At 42.5% G+C, this 23,833-nt stretch overlaps 1 protein-coding gene across 1 annotated transcript in view; it reads right to left on the bottom strand.

Annotated features, from left to right (window-relative positions):
• LOC122796644 (copine-3-like) overlaps nucleotides 1-23,157 on the bottom strand; it is a 1,024,312-nt gene extending 1,001,155 nt beyond the window's left edge. Inside the window, exon 1 of the mRNA XM_044065281.1 lies at nucleotides 23,106-23,157. The gene's annotated coding sequence lies outside the window, so the exon portion shown is untranslated. The remainder of the gene's footprint in view (nucleotides 1-23,105) is intronic.
• Between the last annotated feature and the right edge of the window lie 676 nt (nucleotides 23,158-23,833).

Genomic DNA, 23,833 nt, shown 5'->3' with positions numbered 1-23,833 from the left:
GTAAAACCTGGATAACAAATCACTTAATAAGTAAAGCAATGCTAAGATCATCAAAGTCCCCATCAAAACTGCTTGAAATACTCATGTTTGCTCTCCAAACCCAGTCAGAAAAAGACCTACAGACCAGGGACACTGCTGTTATGCAACATGTCTATACACTGCAACTGAAGATATATGAAAGTTCCAATAGCAAAGTAGACTTTTCATGAGAAAGCTAATCCTAATCACATGAAATGGCTCTATAAATTTCAACAATGTCACAGAAAAGGCACATAAAGCCAAAATCCCAAGTGCAGCACAGCAAGATTACCAATAATTTTGACAACTAATAAATGAACAGGACAAAAACATAGATGTTCTTCAAAAGATGAAAAGATCCAATAATGAAACATTCATAATGTCAAAAAACTGACAGAAAACATGCAGTCCAAGTTGGTCTCTCATCTCCCATGGTGTCTTCCTTTCAGAAACACTGAATGGCTGAGAAGAAGAAGAAAATGCCAATGATGTTCTAAAGACCTTCAACAGTAATAAGTGCATGTTTCTTTTCATTGAAGGTCTTCTGCCAGATCCTGGAAAGCCTGATCAAAGACAACCTCATCTTGAAAGATGGAATCCAGAATAGTCTTCCCAAGCTTCTCCTAAAAAGAAGACATCTTTTGCTGTGCCATACAGCATATCTACAAGTTTAATAGTGCAGTCAGTGTTCCAAGGGGCTACATGGAAGTGTACTCTAGTAGCCATGGCAAATACACTTTTCCAGATCCTCTTTGATCCTAGGCTCAGTGAAGTCATCCAACTACTCTGGCACTTGACCTACTACAGAAAATTAAAAAAACACAGCTGAGAGTTCAGATTCTCAGGTGGAAGAGGAAAACAAGCTCTTAGAATTCCTACCCATACCTTTATGCTCCTTATCAGGCAAACTGTACTGTGGGACATGAGCTGAACTAAAAAGACTATAATGCAGCCTTATCCTAAGATGCTTGGTGATGGTGTCACTTCCCTCCAGAGAGGGCTTATACAGGACATCAACCTTCTATGTAGCAGTGCAGCAGAATCCATATACTTGCAAGTTATATAAACAATATTGTTAAAGTCAGGCTCCATGACTGGGATTACCCAAGGGTCCTCATCCTTCTTAACCAGACACTGTTAAGGCATTTTTCGTGGAAAAGCAAAGGAGCTCCAGGCATTTTTACAGTGACTTCATCAGCCTTCAACTCTCTCCAAAGAAGGAAGTCATTCAAATGGGGTGAAACAAAGACAGAAAGACTCACTATCATTATCTATCTCAGACTCAACGATCACTAGTTCTTCTTTGTCCCCTTCATAGAAAATTAAGGATGGGGGAGTCCCCTTACTCTAGAAAGAGTAGGGCAGCCTGCACTTGACATATGATGCATTTAAATGAATGATGGCAGAGCACCAGGGGTAAAGTATTGAGGCCTTGACAACTGGGAAACTGCAAGCCCAAGGTGTAGTTAGGTATTAAGAGGCCTTTGCAAGTCCTACCACTGGTATAAGCCCATGCTCCTAAGGGTTTGCCTCTCCACCTGCGAGGACAGGTACCACCAGTGGCAAGGCAAATGAAGTACAACTTACATGATGGCTGATCTCATGGACCCATCAGGCAATGTAGGACCCAAAGCAGTCTTACTGGATAAACATCTCACTACTCACTTCATCACTACTCACTTCACCCCTAAAACACAGCAGCACGCCACAATAGTTCCTATACACATGGGTGGAGCCAGAGTTGATCCAGAAAAGTATATATCATCATCCTTCCTGGTATCATCTACAAAGCAAAGGATAAGATACTCAAGCAACAAATTCTGAAGGATAGTGGTAACATACTGATCAACATATGGGTCTATATTAGAACACCGAACATTTGAAATGTCGGGTGTTCTAATATCGACCCGTTTTCAGCGAACACTGAAAATATCGAAGTAACAGGAAACCAAATTCTTTCCTAGGGAAAGAATTTAGTTGTCCGTTTTTGTTGCTTCGGTATTTTCAGCGCTCTGGTGGAAAGTTACGGGTCGGGTTCAGGTAAGTGTGTGATTGTGTGGACGTGTGGGTTAGGGTGGGTTAGGTAAGTTAGGGTTAGGGCGTGGGTCAGGTAAGTGTGCGATCGTGTGGACGTGTGGGTTAGGGCGGGTTAAGTGAGTTAGGGTTAGGGCACGGGTGAGGTGACTGTGCGACAGTGACGGACCTTAGGGTTAAGGTTTGGGTTAAGGTAAGTGGACAGTTAGTGGTGTTTTTATAGTTTAGTGTAGGGTTAGGTGTTAGAGTTTAGGTGTATGTGTGTGGATTGCTGTTTGTTTGGTGTGCTTGTGTTGTGTGTATGTGTTTTGGAACAGTGATTTTTTTCCCTAGGAAAAAATTTGCTGTTCCGAATGTTCAATGTTTTTTTTTTTCGATTGCTAGGGTTCGATATTAGAACACTCGACATTTTGAATGTTCGGTATTCTAATATAGACCCCAACATATGTATGTAAGTGGGTCTATGTCATATCATAGAAAAGCCACATTGTCAAACATAAGCTCATCGATAATGCAGGCAGTCAAACCATTCTGACTGAGATCGTGTAACGGAAGGGATCAGGAAATTTGTCCTTTTTCCCACTGTAGTGTGGTCTCATAGTTGGTATATATAATTAGCAGGGGGTGTGGGGGTTCAACAGCCTGCTCTGTCGACGAAATGATGCTTGACAATGCGGCCATTCAATGATATGACACAGACCCGTATATCAGCATGGGTTTGTTAAGGGTAAGCAGACCTACAAACCTGGCAACTTTATGAGGAAGTCACATTGTCCCTAACAAGAAACTGCTAGTGCCTGCAGTCTGTGTGGATGATCAGTTACTAGTAATAAGATCAGCTGGGTAGTAAACTGGCTCCCTGAAATAATCCATGTAATAAAGGTAGGTAGTTAAATGTCCACAGCAACAAACATCATTAGCAGAGTGGCACATGGCTAAGTACTTAGTCATCCATTTTGGGCATCTTTTTTTTCGGATGTCTGATTAACACTAAACCCTTTAGGATGACCAAGCTTGCCGAAGACTGTAAGCTTGCTATGACTGCCCTTTCCTGAAGAGATAGCAGAATAGCAGCAGTACTCTACCAGGGTATGGGTGTAATCTACTCCTGGTGCAAAAACAAGTTCCTGATTCTCAACTCCAACAAAAATGGCATAGTCACATCTGGGAACCAAATGTATTTCCAACTTATTAGATCAGGGGAGAACAATTCAGACTGGATACTGCTATAAAATGCCTTCTTTCACTCATAGAAATAAACTGTTCCAATCATCAGCAGGTCACCAGAGTAGTTAGAAAGGCTTTTGGTGCAGCTGACATTAATCTCAGTATAATATCTATTCAGCCTATGGAGGACATTTCTCCTCCTTACATAGCGTTTCAGTCAATTGTTAAGTGCAATGCTGTTATCCATAGGCTCTTAACAAAACACCTTAATTAACCTGAAAAGGAACAACAGTTTGTGAAAAAAAAACTAAGTGATTGGTATGGTTATCAGAGTTATTTTGAGAGGTATTTTTCATTTAATTTATTCATTTTGTTAACCAGGAAAGTGAAATTGTTATCACAAAACCTTTTCAGCCATGAAATGGAACACAATGGTAAGGGCAAGTACAATGAATACATAAAGGCAATTTAGAGTAGCTGATCTACCAGCATGCTTTTAGGAGATGGCAGGGAACAGGAGTACCCCGAGAAAACTCATGCATACAGGAAAGAACATGCAAATTCCACAAACTTTTGTACATGAAAAAGAGACTGAGCCCCCAGACCCTGGAATGGTGGGACAGAGATTTTAACAAATAGCCACCATGCTGACTAATGGTTTAAGGAACTGTTCTTGATCTCACATCACACCTCTAGAGAAGGGACCTGTGCTTTACATTCTGTACCATGAGGGACCCCAGACTCATTTCTCTTTGAATTGTGACTAGAACTTACTATGGTAGAGGATAATACATGTGCAAATACAATCAGTCTTAAATGTGTTTATTAACAATAGTGCCAAGTGGAATTAATTCATCTCTCAGTGTCTCCCTCACCTTTGAAATAAACTTCCTCTCCAAGTGAAAATGTTACCTGCTACTATTCACCTTCACAAAAGAACTACACGAATACAAAGGAATGCATAAATTCCAACATGGGACAACTGCAGTCCAGCTTCCTGAAGACTACTAGGACACAAAACTTGTCTGTGAAACTATCAATCTCCTTCACAGTGAGGACATACCTTATGTGACTTGGCAGAAGGCCTATGAAAAAACTCCTCAATCTCAAATGCAACTACTGAGTCAGTACTGGGATTCCTGAGGGACTCTTCCATATTAGCAAGCTGTGACTGTGAATGCCCTAGATGCTCTAGTGGGGTACAGGAGGTGTTAACACCACTGGGATACATGCTCACAAGATGTATGCTGATGGGTGAACCTCTTAAGGAACTCTTACCATCAGCTGAATAGAGGTGTGAGTCAGTGTGGGATTTCTGAAGTGCAAGGTATGTATAGCTACCTCACGGGAAGGCTTGGTAGGAAGAGGACATGACCAGTATCTGCTCTCCAATTCCTTTCCTTCCCAAGTTGCTTCAGTATTGGCCTGAGTCAGTAGAGGAGCACCTATGCCATTCTCTGAACCATACACTTTTCACAGCCTCCATCTTTAGAGGGTTAGGGTAAGTCTTGAGTTTCTTCTTTCTTCTACTGTGGGTGACCAGAGTGAAGCACTGGCACCTTCTCTCTACATTTGCTTCAGTAAGACTCTTGGAGGAACAAGAAGATGCTAGGGATGGAGATTTTGAGTGTCTTTCTAAAAAGAGAGAAGGCACTCTGGTCAGAACTGGATCCAGATGAGGAGAATAAGTAGTCTTCAGTAGAGGCTTCTGATCCAAGGATGTAAGATCTAATGTCGGTTTGGTCAGAGCTGATGAAGATCGGACTATAACTGTTTTATTTTTTGGTTCTGAGGAAGAAGATGTTGAAGATTCAGAAGGTCTAGACCTTTTTGCAGGGTCTCTAGTTTTGTGTTTGGGAGATTGAGCCCCAGAAATGGCCTTGGAAAATGAAGTTGGCAGCAAGTCTTTCAAAATCAATTTATTTCTTCTGTCAGCCAAAACTCGGGGATTAAACCTGAGACAGATGCTGCATTCCTCTTGTAAGTGTTCCAAGCCCAAACAGTACACACAAAGCTTACATACAAAGCTTATGGGAATCAGAAAAGGGCAACTTGTGCCCACACTTTTCACACTTTTTAAATCCTGCTGGCTGATCCTTTTTCAGACAAGCTGAGAAAGAGGATACCACAACAACAACAAATGATTAAACCTTTTTTTTTTGACTAGAAAGGAGAGAAAAGCTAAATATCAGCAATGGTAATTTGAAGAGATACAAATATATGTACAAACAAAATAATTCTACCAACTTTGGTATAAGGAGATACACTATGTGTAAAGGGATAGGGAAGAATAGGCTAGGCTTACCAAAAATGATAGGAAAAAAGTACACTCTAAGGTGTATGGAAAGTAGAGGTCAACAGTGGTAATCAAATAAATTTAAATCTAAAAATTAATTAAAGATTATTTAAAGAGTTTCTTAGACGCAAATAAGTAAAAATGACTTATCTCCTACTCAGCAACTCAAGAGCTAAAGGTGACCATGTCTAGAAAAGAAAGCGGCAAACGAGAGCTGAGAGATGTTAGGGGTTGGTGCATTATGGGAAGGGAAGGAGCTTGAGAGCTTTTTGGTGGCCACCAGCTAGTATAACGGCCAGGTTGGATCCAAGGATTGGATCTGAACCCATTAGTTGAGGAATGAATGAAAACTGACAATATCAGACCTATTGTTTATTGACAGGTCAGGGCTACTAGCATTCTCATCAAGCAAAGGTAAAGGAAAGACTGGAAGTAAGAATGTAAAACACAGGTTCAAAAAAGAAGGAATGAGGGTTAAGAGAAAAGAGAGTGAAAATGTTAATATGAGAAAGTAATAAGAGAAAGGCTACCACATAACACCGAGGAAGAGCATTTACAGGAGAAGCATATAATGAAAAAGCATGTACAAGCAATTGCTCACAAGCTACAGAAATTAAGGATGTTAAGAACAGTAAGGTTAGAATGTCACATAAGACTGACAAGAAACTATTAAAGAATATACAGTTGTGTAAGTAAAGTTACCATAACAGTAGACATTCAAATAATCACTGCTGCAGCAGCTTTAGCAATATGGGTTATATCCTGCCAAGGATATAACAGCCAGCTCGCTTCCAGCGCTTCAGGGCATCTTCCATGCACCCAAAGTATCAGACAACTTGAGCTCAGCTGACTTTTAAGACAAGTTTGGGGGACAAGCTCCTTTAGAGCTTTCCTGCCAACAGGAACAGGGAGGCTGAGTCCTGAAAGGGCAACAGTAGGAAGGAAAAAAAAAAAACAACCATACCCTGGAATAAACAACATACCAAAAAACAAACAAAAAAAAAAACAAAAGGGATGGGGTGGAAGTGGCTATTGCAGCAATGATCATTTGAACATCTACTGTTATGGTAAATTTACTTATTCAACTGTACTATGTTCATCATATTGATCACTGCTGCAGTAGCCTTAGTTATATCAGTAGACTACCCTAGCTTACTACATTTTGGAGGTGAAAGGAGAAGAGTCCTACAGGCCCAGGACAATGCACCTTTCAAAGATTGATCTAGACCTACAGAAGGAGCTTGGTAAACATATGTACAGAGGAGCAAATTGCTGCTTCTAGAATATTTCAAGCATCCAGCCCTTTCCAAAAAGCCATCCATGAAGCCAAAGCCCTACTAGAATTAGCCTTGACCTGCCTGAAATAGTTTTGTTGTGGTGGGAATAACAAAGGTGACAAGCACTTGGAAACAGTCAGCTTTGGCACTGGTTGTCCCTCCTTTTGTCTAACAACTTTTGAATTTCTACAGTCGCCTGTTCCTTTTACCTGTGTGGAACGTCCGGAATTTTTTCATCTTTGAAGTGGGGAGGGAAAATGGGATGACTTAACCTCTGGTTATGACGTTTTGTGCCCATTTGATTTTTGTTAGTTGTCGCCAGGCTTCTGGGTACAAAGATAAGTGACCCCTGACTGCCTCCAGAGCTGGACAATCAGGCCTCCTTTCAGCAGCACTGAAAGGGCCTACCAAAGAAGGATTCTTTGTCATCCTGATTTTGCGGACCCCCTCTGCCACGAGGTCGGCATCTTTCATTATTACTTACCCCTCTGCCTCTGGGGGAACTTTCACCATGTGAGTCCTGAAAAGATATCTGTGATTTTCGGAACCACATCCTACCACTACCTCTTTGACCTCTGGGATAAGGTCTAGTAGGCATGGAAAAATGGACTCCTACGGCAGACAGAGTATTTCCTTCCTGTTCACACCTGGCCAGTGTGTCCTTCACCTTAGGCCCGAACAGGGACGAGCCGTCAAATGGGGCATTTACAAAGGAAGAATTAACGGGTTCCATGAAGTCACATAAGCATATCCAAGAATGTCTCCTTAGGGAAATTCCAGAACCTGCTGTTCTACTCGCTCCATCAGCTGAATAGGAGATGAGTCACATGGAGGCGTTAACAACTGAGTTTAAGGTAGCGAGCTGAGACGATACTTTATCGGAAACCTCCTCAGCTACTGAACCTTGCAGGGTATCTCCTAGCTCTTTCAGGAGATCCCTCTGCAGTCCCGTAAAATGGGTGAGATAGTTCAGCGATCTGAGAGAAAAGACTGCTGAAGAAAAAATGTGCTTTCCGTACCTGTCCATAGTCCTGGACTGCTTGTTCAGGGGATGGGCAGAAGAAGATGTCTCTGAGAGTTCCTTCCTAGTGGCCGCCGCAATGATCATGGCATCAACTGGGATTCCTTTTGCCAAAAAAGATTTGTCAGGGGGGATGGAATACATTTATTTGGCCTCCTAGAAGTAGGTTCCATGGAATCTGGGGACTCCCATGCCATTCAAGAAACCAGCTCAAGGAGCTCATCGAAAAGCAGAGTCACCCAAGAGGTGGAAGGGTGAGACCCAAAGGCCTTCAGGTATACGGACTCCTCTGCCGAAGGGTTGAAGTACTTCCAGCTATCTCTCTGCTTTAACATTTCCAGGATGTCTCCAAAGGAGACATCATCAGGAGGTGATTGTGGGGTCCCTTCTGTCTCATCGAGGTCTGTATCAGAAGTGATGGACTCCTCTGGGCAGTCTAAGTGCTTCCTCTTGCACATTCTCTTCCGAGGGACTTCCTCAGAAGGGTATTCTGGGGAGGTTTCAGAAGACTGGGGGGGTACCTTGTGGGGCATCCTGATGCCTAGGGTCTCCTCTGCATCCCTGTGGATGTAGGGGTAAAGAGGCAGGCACCAATGCTCTAGAGGGAGGAATATGCGAAGAGGACTGTGGATCTGTCTGTGGAGACAGCACCCTCCTCATGACATCAAAGGCCCACGTCCTTCAAAATAACCTATTATCCAACATTCAACACGGCTTTCGCCCTAAGCATAGTACTAACATTGCACTCATAAGTTTTTCCAATACTGTAAATCAACTCAAAAACAAACACCACCTTGTCTCTGCTACCTTCCTTGTATGTCAAAAGCATTTGACACAGTATCCCATCAAATTCTCCTCAACAAACCAGGCACTCTTAATTTCAGCCCCTGAAAGCTTATGCTGGTTTCACAGTTATCTCTCTAACTGTAACAAGCCACCTTATGGGAAAATAAGCTTTCATCCCTATCACCCATTAATGTTGGTGTCCCACATGACTCTATCCTGGACCCACTCCTCTTTATCATTTTTTTTACAAATGATCTTTATACCGCAGCTACACCTGCCTCCATCATTCAATATGCAGATGACGCTTCCCTTATCTGCTCTGCCCCCACCTTAAATGAACTCCAAGAAAAAACTCAGGCTACCCTCCATAACATCGAAAAGTTCCTATCAGATCACCAGCTCATTTTAAACCCAAACAAAACCAAACTTATGGTTTTCTCTAATTCCTCCAAAATAAAGCACCCCAAGGCATCTATCTTTGTCTCCAGTGACACTATAATTGAACCCATTGAACACACTAAGCTCCTCGGTGTTACCCTAGACAACAGCTTAAAATTTGACAGACATATTGCTCTAACAATCAAACATATAAAACTTGGTGCACTGTATAGAGCTAAACCATTTCTAACCAATCATGCTAGAATAACTACAGCTAGGACTCATCTCCTATCCACCTTTCTCTACTGCTCACAAATCTTTACAAACCTCCAGAAATCAGACTTAAATAACCTTGAAACCTGTTACAATAAAATAGCCAAATTTGCTGCAAACGTCCCCCACAGATCCCATCACTGTATTGCCCTACATCAACTCAACTGGATCGTACTCCCTAATTTACTCACCCTCAACCAGTTAATAGTAGCCCACTCTGTTGTCCATAAGCGTGACTACTGTCCAGCCCTATCTGAACTTGTTCAGCCTTATTCTAACCTTACCTCGCTGAGGTCAGCAGATAAAATACTTCTCAAGGTTAACAAAACCCACAACTCTTATGGGGACTCCTTATATTCTCATAATACAGCAAAAACCTGGAACTCTCTCCCACAGCACATTCTATCCACCTCTGGCACACAAAAATTCAAACAGCTACTAACAGAATATTTCTCAAATCATTGGCTATGCTCCAGCACCTCCTCTGGCTAATTACTGTCCCGCTCTTCTCCTCCATCTGTACGCTAAGATTATTCTCTACCCTCAACCTAATTCTTAGCAACACTGCTCTTTTGCCTATAAAAAAAAAAAAGTTTGTGAAATACTATGAATGTGAATATGACTTGAGATATTGATTTTAGTGTATTTGCAATGTCTGTATTTAACTTGAGATATTGATTTTAGTGTATTTGCAATGTCTGTATTTACTGTCTCTGATTATTATACAATATGATTTATATTTTGAACTCTTTTACTGTGTACTGTTTTTAACTTTGCTATACATTTGTATTATTATCTAGACTATTGTATACTTTTGCATTGCTATTTAGTATATTGTACTACAGTCCTTATTTTAATATCCTTGCAAGGTGCTTTATGCAATGCTGTTTAACTACTGTAACTTCACTTTGGTGCTTTTCTACCCAGTCTCTGCTTAAAAAGGGCTTCTCACCCAGCCAGACACTACCTGGTTATCAAATGTAAATAAATAAATAAATGTCTCTGGATCTGAAGAAGCCAGAGGCTCCCCTAGAACCAAAGATGATGGACCTGAGGCTGAGGTAGGAGCCAAACTCACCCGAGTCGAAGCCTCGTGACGCAAAGTCAGATCCAACAACTGTCCGATCCGACACGCCTCCCCCGGACCCGACCAGAGAGTGTCAGCTCCTAGAGCCCTCCAGCTCCGATAAAGCTGCGGATGTCCGAGCAGTGGTCGGATCTGTGGAACCCGTGGTGGGTCTCAGAGCCAAGCCCAATAAATTACTCCTGTCCACATTAACTAACACAGAAGAATTTAAAAGTTTATAGATTTCTGCTTATTTTCAACAGGAACATAAAGGAAAACAAACTCAGTAATGTCAGCAACAGCTTCCCCAGGGATGGGCACAACATTATGATTAAGCAGAGGCACATTCCTTGCCCCTCCCCCCAAGACCAACAAGAGTGGCTCTCCCTTTCCCACTGAGGGGACCCCCACAGCCACAGAGGATGTGGCTAAACCCAGTCCATGATGGCTCTATGGAGAAATCAAAGGGATCTAAAGGAAAAGATAGGTGGTCTAAGGACCCAGCTATGGCCACAGCAGAGCCACCCACCTGTGGCTGAGGCAAATTACCAGCCAGCTATGGTGTCAAATGCTGCTTAAAAATCTTTTTATTTTTGTGGCTGGTAGTTTATTCCATGGGCAAGCTGAAAATAGTGCTTGTTAACCAGGAAAGCTTAGCAGCAGCAAAAAGTAACTTTTTCCCACGAAAAACACAGTAAAAAGCACTTTAAATGCTTTCCCCAGCCCCCAAAACCAAAATAAACAACAATTTCTCCACATAAAAAGTAGATTTAAACAATTTTTAACAACATAAAAAGGAAAAAACTGTGCTCCCATTTAAAAGTATGCAAAAGTCACAAGACAGTTGAGAAAATAATTTTCCTAGCTTAAAAGTACTCATTTCTCATAAAAGAGGTAGTGTAAACACATTTAAAAGTTATGTGAAAGGTTTTCCCCAAAGGGAACTTAACTGCTCAGCATAACTCTCACTCTCTTAGTGCAAGAATTCTGGACAAAGCCAAAAATGATAGGAGAGACAAAGGTCCAAAATTAGGGACATTTTAAGTATTGTTCTTATAAAATTAAGAAGTTAATAGAATAATATGTTTTTCTTTACTGTGCATTTTCTGAAGGGTATGAAGTCTGACAAAAGAGGTTGTGGGTGGATGGATGGATGGATGAAGTCTGAAATTCAAATTTCTGTAATTATTTAGTTACTTTAATCCCCAATTATTTGCCAGAAAGCACCAACTGTTATGTGGAATAGACCAAAATACAAGGCAAAGATCTGGAATCTGCGAAAATCGGGACAATTGAGAGGCATGCTGTTCAGCAATGGAAGAGCGTTAACAAATATTCAATTCCTGAAAGCTTACACAGGAACACTCTTCGCAGAGGCATGACAGCTCTGAAGGGCTTGGCACCCAAACCTGTCTTTTAAGTCAGCTCAGCTCAAGCCGACTTACAGTTTGGGTACATGGAAGGTGCCCTAAAGCAAGCTGGCAGGCTGTTATAGTCTATGCAGGATCTAGCCCATATACCATAGGCTACTGCAGCAGTGATCAATACGAAGGACAATGTCTAATTCACCTAAAATATGATGGTACTTCTATCACACACATTCCAGAATATGTGAACACAATTGCATTTATTCTCCAAAGATGATATCTGTAATGTCAACTTTATGTGGCATTTCCATGCAAAGTAATTACAGCAAGATAGTACAGTTGTGTAAAATATTACAATTACTGTAGATGTCCCTCTTTTCACTGGTGGAATATTCCTTACAATGGGGATCCCCTGCCAAGGGTGATGATGTCTAGCCAGTATAGCAAAGCCTTTAGGTTGCTAAGGGTACACTGTATGTCACATGCATGCTCCCCACGTACAGTGTAGGGCATAAAGGTGACATCTGGACATACCATCCTCATAAGGGAGAGTCCCAGTAGGAATGGCAGTTCAAGGATTAGAGAGTTAACAAGCATATCTAGAAGGGAAAAGAACCAGGGGGAGGAGGCAGGAAGTGAATACTGTAACAGTGAAGAGAAGGACATCTACCATTATGGTAAGATTTTACACAAATGTACTATGTCCTTCCATTTCACTGTTGCAGTATTCATTACAATACAGAGTGCAAAAGCTCAGGAAGAAGAAAGGGAGGAGGAGGAAAGACCAGCAGAGTCCTCTATGAACCCATGAAGAATGGCCCTAGCAAAACCAGCTCTAGCCTGGATATCACATCCAACTTATAGAGCTCGATAAGAGTATACAAATAAGTCCTAGTGGCTGCCTCAAGAATAGAGTTAGTATCTAAACCCTTGAAAAAAGCACCAGAAGAAGCCACAGCCCTAGCAGAATAAGCCTTAATAGAAGAAAGGCTCTTGCCATGAAAATAATTAACAAAAAAAAATAGCTTTAGATATCCTAGAAGAAATAGTCTGCTTGGAAACAGTAAATCCTAAAGATCTACAATGAAAGGAAACAAAAAGCTGATCAGATTTAAGAAAAACTTTGGTCTTATCCAAATAAAAACTGAGTTCCCTATGCAAATCCAAAGTGTGCAAAACATTCTCACTAGCAGACTGCGGAGAAGGGGAAAAAGTGGGCAAACAAATAGACTGCTTAACAGACAACTTATTAACCACTTTGGGTATAAAAGAAGGATTAGTAGAAGGGACGCCCTTATGGAAAACTAAAAAAGGAGGAACAGCCATAAGGGCGTAAAGCTCAGACACCCACAGACGTAAGAGCCAACAGAAGAACAGTCTTCCAAGAAAAATGCTGCAAGGAAGCTGAAGCTGCAGGCTCAAAAGAAGCCTGGGTCAATTTTTCCAAAAAAAAATTAATGTCCCAGAAAGGAGGGACAGGGTTCTGGGAGGTCTAATATGAAGGACGCCTTTAAGAAACTGTTTAGCTTCAAATCTAGACTCTTCAGGGGGTGCTAAAGGCAGGCAAGCAGAAAGAGCTGACAAGTGGGCCTTAACAGAAGAGTATGCCAACCCAGCACTGAGCAGTTCACGTAGATAAGAGAGAACCAAAGGAACATCCCCAGAAAGTGGATCCAGGTTACGAGAATGACACCAAACAGAAAACTTCTTCAATTTGGATAAGTAGGATTTCCTAATAGTAGGTTTCCTGGCCTCCTGCAGTACCCTTGCAAGTCCTCAGAAAAAAGGTGTCTACATGAAATCAAAATCCTATCACCCATAGTGTCAGTTAAAGAGTGGACAGGTGGAGATGGATGAGAGATCCCTTGTCTTGTGTGAGTAGGTGCACCCTGTGACATAATTTGTGATGACTACCCTTGGCTAAATACAGAAGAAGAGGGAATCAATGATGTCTGGACCACAAGGGAGTCACCAGCAAAATTTTGGGAGCATCTTGATTTATCTTGAACAGGACTTTTGGAATAAGAGGAAGGGGTGGAAAGGCATAAAGAAATATCCTCTTCCAGAGAAAAGAAAGGGTGCCCACCTTCCAAATCAGAGAACATGGGCCTCTGGCATAAAAAAGAGGAAGTTGTCTGTTCAGAAGGAGGCAAAAAGATCTACTTGAGGAGTACCCCACTGGTGGACATCGTCCAGAAACACATCCCTGTGAAGCATCCACTCATGGGATTGTGATATGGACCTGCTCACAGAGTCTGACACAATGTTCTGACCTAATGGAATGTAAACTGCCTGAAGCGTCACTTGATACTGGACATCTAGCTCCCACACCTGAAGTGTTAACCTGCAAAGGAGATAAAATCTTGTCGCCCCTCTTGTTTGCTGGCATACCACATCACTGTGGTATTGTCTGTAAGTACTTTGAGGGGTCCTGGAGAGAGATGAAATGCTTGAACAGCCAACAGAAGAGCTCTCATCTCTTTAACACTGATGTAGTATTTCTTTTGTTGAAGCAACCAGAGGCCCTGCACTTTTAAAGAGCCAAAGGAAGGCCCACATCCTATGCCTGAAGCATGTGTGAACAGCTTCTGAGAGGGGACTGGAGGTTGAAAAGGAAACCCTGGATTGAGTGACAACTGCTGAAGCCACAAATGAAATTCCAGCTTGAGGCAAGGAAGAAGAGGAACTATGAAATCTAGTGGATGAGAGTGCTGAAGCCAAACTGACTTTAGAAATGACTGAAGCTTTCTCATGTGGAGTTTGGCTAGAGGGAGCATAGGAATGGTGGATGCCATGAAACCCAGAGCTCTTAGAAATTCCCTGTCTGTAAATGAGGCCAGAGGAAGAAGGGATTGAAAGAAGGCAATGAGAGTTAAGGCCTTGGGAGGAGGCAGGGATGCCAGCATTGGAGCAGTCTGGATCCTCAACCCAACAACACATGATCCTGTGAAGGAGTCAGGAAGGACTTTTGGAAATGTATGGTGAACCCTGGGCTTTGCAGGACAGAAATGGCAAAGGGAAGATGCTGCAATAAATTCTCTGGAGAGAAGGCCTGAAAAAGTAGGTTGTCTAGGCAGGGAAAGACTGGTAACCCCCTTAGCCTGCAAAAAGCAATCACAAGTGCAAGGCATTTGCACCTTACCCTTAGGACAGAAGAGAGGCCAAAGGGCAAAGCACAGAACTGAAAATACCAGGAAGCAACAGAAAAACATAAAAACTTTGTGAAAAGAAGATGACTAGGGATATGAAGATAAGTATCCTTGAGCTCCAGAGAAACTAGAAAAACCTGAGGAAGCAGCAAAGGAAACAAAATCTGAAGGGACAACATCCTAAAGGAAGGGATCTTCAGAAAGGTGTTTAGGTTTGAAAGATCTAAAATGAGTTTCCAAGTGTCCTATTTCCTGGGGTCCAAGAACATTCTGGAATAAAACCCCTTCCCCCATTGAGAAACTGTGATTTCCTGAATAGCTCCCTGATACAAGAGACCCTGAAGCACGTCTGGAAAAAAGTCTTAATTGTTCCTGAGGGGGCTGAGGAATCCACATGAAAGGGGGAAGATTTTCAAACCATGTAATACCCTTGGCGAATGATGGAAAGGAGCTAGGAATCTTAAGTAATCTTTAACCAGGCAGGAAGGGACAGGGAAAGACAAACAGAAAAAGGAATGTGGCTGAGAAGAACAGGATAGTCAGAACACACCTGTTTTTTTCCAGAAAAGGAGATTTCTGAGCTAAAGAGGTCTGGGTAGCCTTAGCAGCAGGAGGAGCCCTTCTACCACCCTTCTTACCTTTGGGGGTGGGTGAGACTGCCTACGAACAAAGGCTGACTTATTAGGGTAATTCCTTTGAAATATAGGTACAGGAGAAACAAAGATATGTTTTAGATCTTGTCAGGCCTTACCCTTTTCCGGTAGGGACTTGAGCAATTTTGCAGCAGCGGCACCATACAAATGCTTGTTATCCACAGGAGCATTCATCAACTTAGCCTTAACATCATCAGGTAAGGGTTGAAACCGAAGCCAGGAATATCTCCTCAGCACAGAAACAAAATCAGCAGACCTAGAAAAAACATCTGCTGCATCATAACTGCATTTAATAGAATGGCGAACCACATTAGAAGAAGTCCCTAACAAGGAGACAGCAGAAGTCTTCCCCTCAAAGTCAGGAAGGTTAGAAATAACTCAATGGGCTTAAGATACAAAAGCTAAAATATATCGTCATATGGGTCTGATAACTGATAGACCTAAAAGCAAGGATAGCCGATGTATATACCTTCTTACCCAGTCTTTCCATAGTTCTGTTATCTTTATCAAAAGGAAGCAACTTTGTAAAAGGCAGTAACTTTGATGGCTTGTCAGATGCCACAGAAACCACAGAAGGGTCAGCAGATGGGCACTTATTAAGCAAAGTACAGTTGTGTACACTTACCATAAATGTAGATGTTCGAGTGTATTCACTGTTGCAGTCATTACATTTGGGTTATCTGCTTGCAGTAGCCCTCAGTCGGCCTGATTAACAAAGTCTTGGGTCCTACGTTGATTGCTGTCCCTTCTTCCATGACATCAGGTCGTCAGGGGTATAAAACATGCAGCCGACGCCATTACATCAGTTTTTCTTGCCCCAGATGTCAGGTGCTCCCCTAATGGGAAGCAATTAAATCTATAAATACAAGGATATACCTCCAACAAAAAAGCAAATACACCAAAAAGCTTTCAGAGCATAGTAAGTGAGAGTAGAAGTATAGCCAAAAGAAGAAAGGGGGCTGGAGGGAGGGTAACCAGGACTGCAACAGTGAATACACTGAAACATCTACATTTATGGTAAGTGTACACAACTGTACTATGTTCTTCGTGTTTCACTGCTGCAGTCATTACATTTGGGTAGATTCCCAAAGCTAAGGTTGGGAGGAGGAATTTAAATAGAATTAGGACCAGCTATAAGGCCCTGCAAGACTGCAGTGGCAAAACCAGCTCTGGATTTAGAGAAAATTGGCAAATGATAATGCTTGGTGAAAGTATGTACAGAACTCCAGGTAGCAGCTTCTAGGATGTCCCTAGTAGGGACGCCCCTGAGAAAGGCTGTAGAGGTAGATGCAGCCCTGGTTGAATGAGGTCTGATGCCCTGTGGGATAGGTTTTCCATGGTGCTTATAGCAGAAATGAATGTAATGGCCTATCCATTTTGAAATGGTTTGTTTTGAAATAGCTTTCCCCGCTGTCCCTGCAGCAAATGCCACTAGCAGTTGTTCAGATTTCCTTTGAGGTTTAGTCCTGTCCAAGTACAATCTAAGCTGTCTGTACACATCTAAAGAGTGCAGTATCTGTTCCCCTTTGTTCTGTGGGTTAGGAAAGAAGGTAGGCAAATGAATGGACTGATTAAGAGCCACACTGGATACCACCTTGGGCATGAAGGAGGGATTGGTTCTGAGGGACACCCTGTCTGCATGAAAGATGATGAAATGTTCCACTGCCATAAGGGCCTGTAATTCAGATACCCTTCTTGCAGAAGTGATTGCTAAAAGGAAAGCTGTTTTCCAGGAAAGAAATTTTAAATCTGCAGTAGTAGCTGGCTCGAAAGGAGGAAGAGTGAATTTCTCCAAGACAAAGTTAAGATCCCAGGCTGGAGTTGGAGCTGTCCTGGGTGGCCTTAAATTTTTGGCCCCTTTGAGGAACTGCTTGAGCAGTGGGTGAGAGAAGAGGGGAGGCTCTGTGCTATAATGAGCTGAAATGGCTGAGGCATGAATTTTGACGGAGGAAAAAGGCAAGCCCTTATGAAGCATCTCAGTCAAGTATTGTAGAATCTGAGGTAAACTGGGTACTGCTGTGTTCATTCCTTGAGAATGGTTCCAGGCACAGAATATTTTCCATTTTGCAGCATAAGATTTTATAGTACTAGACCTACTTGCCTCTAAAATGATATCCATGACTGATTTACTGAGGGACGGTAAAGGAGAGATTAGGTAATCAGCCAGGCTGTTAGGTTCAGGGTTTGCAGCTGAGGGTGCAGAATCTGGTTCTCCTGCTGAGACAACAGGGAAGGAGTCAGAGGCAGGTGTCATGGAGCCAAGCGTGACACACTGCGCAAGAGTGGGTACCAGTGTTGGAGAGGCCAGTCTGGTGAAATTAAAATCGTCCTTGGCTTGTCCTGTTTGATCTTTAGTAGTACCTTGGACAGCAGAGGCAGAGGAGGAAAGGCATAAAATGATATTTTTTTTCAGCTGAAGGATGGAGAATCCACTTTCAAAGCTAGCTTGTGAGGAATCCTTGTGCAAAATTTGTCCAGTTGATGGTTCTGGGGGGAGGCAAACAGGTCTATATCTGGGCTCCCCCATTTGCTTGTCAACATGTTGAAAATCCTTGGTTCCAGTTTCCACTCGTGTGGATCCATGAGGTTTCTGCTTAGTCCATCTGCCAGTGTATTTAGTTTTCCTGGCAGGAACTGAGCTTGTAGATTAACTTGGTAGCTCAAGGCTGTGTTTCACAATGTCATGTCTAGTCTGCAGAGGGGGTAAGAATGTGTACCCCCCTGCTTGTTTATGTACCACATGACAGTGGTGTTGTCCACCTTTACCATTAGTTGTCCTGGAAGAATGTGGTCCTTGAAGACTGTCAGAGCATTCTGTACAGCTAACATTTCCTTTTGATTTATGTGCAGGTGCATTTCACTTGGGTTCCATTTGCCCTGAATGCACTTCCCTGCCAGGTGAGCCCCCCCCCCCATGCATAGTCTGATGCATCTGTTCTTAAGATTTGGGCGGCAGGGGGTAATGTGAATGGTAGTCCCCTGTGTTGGTGGCAGGCCTCTGCCCATCAAAGGAACTCTAGGCGTAGGCAAGGTATGACAGGAATCCTTGCTTCTAGATCCTGTGAATGTTGACACAAAAGGCTTTTGAGATACCATTGTAGTTTTCTCATATGCAGCCTTGCATATGGAATTAGAAGAATGCAAGAGGCCATGAACCCCAAGGCTTGCAGTATTTGCCTTGCAGATAGCTGGGTTTTTGTGGCCACTTGTTTGAACTAAGTTGTCAAATGAATCCGTTTCTCTGGCGTGAGGAAAGCCATCTGGGAAGTTGTATTCAAGCTTGCTCCCAGGAATATAATTTGTTGGCAGGGTACCAGGTGGGATTTCTTTTCATTTATGGTGAACCCCAGACAAGTCAGGACCCTTTGAACAAAGGCCAGATGATTCAAAAGAATGTCTTTGCTTTCTGCCTGAATTAGACAATCGTCCAGGTATGGATATATTTGAATATTTCTTTGCCTGCAAAATGCAATGACTGGACCTAGGCACTTTGTGAATACCCAAGGCGCAGTAGATAAGCCAAAGGGCAGTGCAGAGAACTGATAGTGCATGTAGCCGGCTTTGAAGCGCAGGTATCTTCTGCAAGACTCCCTGATAGGGATGTGCAGGTATGCCTCTTTTAAGTCTAGTGTTGCCAACCATGCATCCTTGCCTAGCATAGGAAGCAGCTGGTGAAGAGTCAGCATTTTGAATTTTGGAATTACCAGAAACGTGTTTAGAATCGAAAGATCCAGGATAGGACGCCATGTATTGCCTTTTCTGGGTACCAAGAAAAGTCTTGAATAGAAACCTTGCCCCTTTTCCTCTTCTGGTACCAACTGAATAGCCCCCATGTTTAAGAGAGAGAGTACTTGATTTTGGGCCTCTGCTCACTGATTTTGGGGTAGATCTGGCCACCCGCTTGGTGTTGGTAACGTGTGGAAATGAAATCTGTATCCTTGGGACACTATATTTAAAACCCATTTGTCCTGGGTAATGAGTTCCCAGTTTTTGGCCTGCAGACCAATCTTTCCGCCTAAAGGAGCATTCAGTTGGGAAGTGCTTGGAAGTTTTAAAAGCAAGTCATTGAGACAGTTTTCCATAAGGGGGAGTCTTACTACTCCCAAGTTTGGGTGCGGAAACCCCCCACTGCCTAGTCTTGTGTGTCCCTTGGGATTGAAACCTGGGGTTTCTGCTATTGCCTGGGTTTGGCTTGAGAAGACCTGGAAGGGGATGGAAAGGACCAATTTTTAGAGGGCCAATGCCTACTAAATCTAGGAGGCTGAACTTGTAAGAAATCTTTAATAGATTGCATAGATTTAGCTCTATCTTCCATCTTTTTAAGCACTTCCTCAGCCTTGTTGCCAAACAGGCGGTCCTGATTTAAGAGAGCATCCAACAATTTAGCTTTAACATGATCAGGCAAACCTTGCTCCTTAAGCCAAACATGCCTTCTGAGCACAGACCCAGTAACAGCAGCCCTGCAAGAGGCCTCTAATGAATCAAATCCACATTGCAAAGTATGTTTTCCAACCTGTTCAGCAGAATGCATTAAATCCTGTAATTCCTTATTTTCAGCACAGTCAGAAATTAACATAATTTTCTGTTTAAGCAATCCAATAACATGTTGTTGATACTTTAACATATGAAACTGGCAGTATAAAGCCCTAAAGGCCAAGGCTGCAGAACTGTAAACTTTCTTACCCCATCTATCCAGCGCCCTGGAGTCTCTATCAGAAGTGGTAGGATTTTTAGCAGTAGAAGCCTTAATGCCCTTGGTCCCTGTGAAACAGTCTCTGGATCCGCAATAAGATTTTTAAAAAGGAAATTGTGAGAATCAGGAACTCTGTAATATATGTCAGGTTTTCTCGGAGCAAGAGGCAAAGAATCAGGGGCCAAACTAGGTTTTGAAAAGGCATCATCAACAATGTCTAGTACAGGAGGTATAGCTAAAGGCCTTTGCTGAAGCAGGAGCAAGAAATCCCTAAGCCTCTTTTTTGAATCAGAACAATCCTGGCTTTCCCAGTGGAAATGCTCCCTTAGAGTATGTAGAGTCTCTCCAAAAGAAAAATCTTCTGGAGGGGAGGCAGAGGGAATAGAGTCCTCTGCATCGGAATCCTCATAAGTAGATAAGGGCAAATCCAGATCATCAGAAGAATCAGAAAAATCAGAATCCTGTTCAGAAGATTCATAAACAACTTCAGTCCTAGGTCTCTTAGAAAGGGGAGGTTGGCTTCCCCAGATTAGAGTTATAAGATCTTCAGCCATTCTTATCATTTGTTTTTTAGGCATAGAGGCTTGAGCATGCAGCCTGGGCATTGGTTTCTTAGGCATGGTTCGAGATTTTGGCCTAAATAAAGAAGGAGGCGTCGATTTAATATGCAAGTCCATAGGCCTGAATACACCCTCAGAAGCCAGTGCCTGCACACCAGCTCCGGACCCATCCAAGGCAGAGACATCAGCAGGTTCCACAGTTGAAGCATCTCGCGGCATACCGGACTCCAAATGGGTATCAGTAGAGGCCTGCAAGTCAGAAGTAGCGAGTATCAGGGGCTGCGAAAGCACCTCATGAGTACCGGCAAACTCGTGACTGGCTTAGGAGAAGCATCGTCGGCAGCTTTGGACCTCAGCAGCCTGTCTCTGTCTTTATCTTTGCATTTTTTCAGAATCCCGGTAGTCGGATGGCTAACCGACGACATTTCTGTGTAATTAAACCAAGAACTGAAATATTTAGAAGCGAAAATATACCGACGATGGACAGTGCGCTGATTAAATAAAGCACAAAACCGACAGCAAGGTACGTTCTGGTCAGGGCCTAGGCAAGGAATACAGTACGAATGAAAATTTTTTTGAGGTATTTGCTTTCCACAAGTAATGCAATTATTAACTTTTACTGACATCGGTAAGGAGCAAGAAAAAGTTTCCCCAATGGGGTACTTAGCTTTAGTTGAAGACTTCGGTTCTGAAACTCGAAAACGAAAATTTCAGGAGTCGGCCGATCGGCACTTGCGAACTGCTTCTGCTTCGGGCACGGCACTGCAAGAAAGACTGATGTAATGAGGTCGGCTGCATGTTTTATACTCCTGATGACCTGACGTCATGGAAGAAGGGACAGCAACCGACGCAGGACCCAAGGCTTTGTTAATCAGGCCGACTGAGGGCTACTGTAAGCAGATAACCCAAATGTAATGACTGCAACAGTGAAACACAAAGAACATCCTTCAATCATCAGGCACATTATAAAACCTATCAGTTTTTCTGGGAGCAGGGGGCTGGCTTTCAGGAGCTTGAGATGCAGTAAAAAAGACATCCAACAAGGTAGCCAGAACAGAAAGATTAGCAAAAGGTCTAGGAGAGTCCATTTGCAGAAGCTCATAATACCTCTATGAACCTCAGATACATGGGCACAATCCCATTTGAAAAATTCCATCATTCTGGAAATTGTGTCTCCAAAGCAAATCTCCTCAAAAGGAGAGTCAGGACTAGTGGACTCTTCTTCCTCAGAACCAAAGTCTAACAGGAGAAGGAATTTAGGAAGAATAGGCAAAGGATTCTTCATCTTCCTCCTCCTCAGAGGAATCTTGTTCCCTAGGCCTCTTAAGAGGAGTACAAGGCCAAGGGGGAGCTGGAACAGAAACTCCTTGAGGAAGCTTCAAAGCCATAAGAGCATTAAACAAACCTTGAGTGAAATTCTGCCACTCACTCTGTGGGTCCTTAAGAGTAGAAGAAACATGCTTAGTTTTTTGTTTCTTCTTTAAAGGAACATCAGCCTTATAAAACTTAGAAGGCTCAGACCCCGAACAACACTCTATAATGGTAGTCAGTACCTCCTCTTTAATCAAAATCTGTGGAACGCCCCTAGGCCTTTCAGTAATAATCAGCCACAGTTCCCCCTGAACATCCGAAGTGGACATCTGCAAGGCCTTCGGGGCTGTGGGTGAAGCTGGATCCATACCAGCCTCCGAAGCATTAATGGCAGAGGAAGCCAAAAAGGAGCTGGGCAATCTTCTGGGCTTTCACTAGCCTCAAGAGTGTCGTCCGGCAGAGGCAGCACAGCCTAGCGTTCTTGGCCTTCTTCTTCATGGACAGGGAAGTTCCTTCCATGATGTCTTTTACCAAAAGCTTAAGGCGTTGGTTTTCTAAATATATAGCCAAAAGAGAAAGCTGACTATGAAGATTCTTCAGGACAAAAGCCTGGCAAACAGAACAGAACATATGGTTGTGGGAAGCACCTAAACAAAATAAACACTGATCATGATGATCTTTATGAGGAATCTGTCTTCCACACTAGCATTTACCATTTCTGGATGACATGAACCCCACAAGCAACAAAAACAAAGGAAAAAAGATAAGAACAAAACTCTAATGGGCACTTATCTGAAAAACAGCTTGGTGAACCAGCAAAGAAAGTGAGCTTTCAGAACAAAAATCAAAGATGGCGTTTGGAGTGGCGGGAAAGAAGTTCTGAGGATGGTACATCCAGACATTACCTTTATGCCCTACACTGTATGTGGGCAGCATACATGTGAAAAATAAAATATTACCCTATAATTTGCTATTTATGTTCGATTATTTTCTAATACATGTTTTTATTAACTCTCTGGTAGGCTGCATCTCTACTGGGACAGTTTCGGTACAGACCTGCAGCCTTTGATATTCTCTACTCTTTTTATTCATTCCTTCACCCAGCTTTGATTAAATCTCTTTCAGCACTGTCACCAAACTGCAATTTCTGTTGACAATACAAAAAATATATATATTAATATTATACTATGACAATGAAGCAATTCAGTTTTACACAACAGTAGCAGTATAAGAGAAGACTGCAAAAACTACAAAAAAAACTTATCTGATGAGAATTACATTTCTGTTACTTGTAACTATGCCAGCCTAATGTTCTTTTTTAACTTCCCACTGCAATATTTATGACCCCTGAATATATGTATGGAATTTTCACAGAATGCTTCATGCACTTATGTACTTTAACAGTTGTAAAGTTAAGGGCAAAGGTTATATTTTACAGTCTAGTTCTGGCATTTCACTGCAGCTGCTACAAAAGATAAATGTCCTGAGAAAATGTTCCTACTTCCTTACAGTTAGTATCAGATTTTTTTCTGTCAGCTGCTATTTTTAGTCTTTTGAAACTGTCTATATTACTTCTGTTACAGTAGGAAAATTAAGCCAATGCACCTTCAAAGAAAGTATACTTGTGTACACTTACCACCATAAATGTAGATGTTCGAGTGTATTCACTGTTGCAGTCATCACACTTAGGTTATCTACCTGCAGGTAGAGCCCTCAGTCGGCCCGAATACCAGAGACTTAGTATTTCTTCATCGGTTGCTGTCGGTCCAGGACTGACGTCAGGT

The sequence above is a fragment of the Protopterus annectens genome, chromosome 3.part0, assembly GCF_019279795.1.
Source record: "Protopterus annectens isolate FY-2018-M chromosome 3.part0, PAN1.0, whole genome shotgun sequence".
Lineage (NCBI taxonomy): Eukaryota > Metazoa > Chordata > Ceratodontiformes > Protopteridae > Protopterus > Protopterus annectens.
The sequence above is the reverse complement of the archived record's forward strand: the minus strand, read 5'-3'. Positions and strand labels throughout refer to the sequence as shown.